Here is a 1,344-nt window from a genome sequence, read left to right on the forward strand (position 1 = left end):
ATGTGGTATTTGAGCTGACACTTAAGGAAAGAAATAAGTTTTATGTGTAAATGTGAAGGGGGAAGCTTCTCACTTGGAAGAGACAGAAAGAAAGGAGAATATTTAGAAATGGCAGGGAGCCCACAGCAGTGACTGCATATGACACGCAGTAAGCTCTGAAAGGAAGAACCCAGGTCAAATTGCTTTGAATATCACTCCTTTGATTTTGAAATTGCCACATCTGCAGCAGATGGAAGTAGCAGAATTTTACTACAAGAGAGCCGGCAAGACATAAGGAGACTCCAAGATAGGAAGGACCTATGCCATGCTCCTTTCCCAGTTCCTGGAAAGCAGGGAGTATTGGCACAATGAGAGACAGCTGCAGGGACAGTGGACAAACAAACTCCTGAGTCCCGGGCCTGCTCTTCATTGAAAGCTTGATTTGTCTTTCCTTCTGAGGCATTTGGTGATTAAAATTTATTTTTGCTACAAACAAGAGGAAGCAAAACAAAAACAATAGTGACTTAGCACATGGGGCTACAAATGCCTGATAGGTACTTAAATGCAGAATGAAGCTTTATCTTCATTCATTATCCATCTCCCACTTTACCTTAAACACTGGGTCAGATTTTTAATCAGCTCTGTGTAAAGGCATCTTAATTATTTGGGGACTGTCTATCTAAAATCTAGCAATACAAAGTTGATTGCACAACTTTGCAATCAACTTTGCACAATTTTTCTACCTCTTTTAAAACTAAGGACCCTAATATAAGAGACTTTCAGGAGCACTGGCCTACTGTGTACCCAGAAATCTCCAGTCAGCACTCCTACTTATGCTTACCTTGGACTCCAGCAGTGCTGACAAGACACTGAGACTGTACCAAGCAGAAACAATCATTTCATGGACACCGACTTGCTCCTTGAACAGTGATGACTTGTCCAGAGCCATCTTGCAAAACCAGAACTGAGCCAGTGATCATCCAGACCATATCACACCCCAGGTACTCTCTCCCCTGGTTCCCTCCCCTTTTCTGCTGTGGCGATTCAAGAAATGACCCAGGATGAGTTGTGGCTCCCATGTTCTCTTTGCAAGGACCTCTGCAGTGACAGAATGCTTTTCTCTACCTCCATTTCTGCTATTGTCTTATTTTTGCTCTTGATTTCTTTCCCTGGGTGGCTAGGACTCAAAGCACTCATTTGACAGATGTCACCTGACTGAAGAACTATTTGAGCACGTGTATGTCAAGATCCCTTCTGACCCCAGCTTATGACACAAGTACACTGACAGCTTGCCAATAAGCACAAGATACATAAACATATGGGTTGTTTTAAAGGCAAGAGGCAAATACCAAATGACCAGAACAT

Source organism: Octodon degus, unplaced genomic scaffold (genome assembly GCF_000260255.1).
Source record: "Octodon degus isolate 3935 unplaced genomic scaffold, OctDeg1.0 scaffold00039, whole genome shotgun sequence".
NCBI lineage: Eukaryota > Metazoa > Chordata > Mammalia > Rodentia > Octodontidae > Octodon > Octodon degus.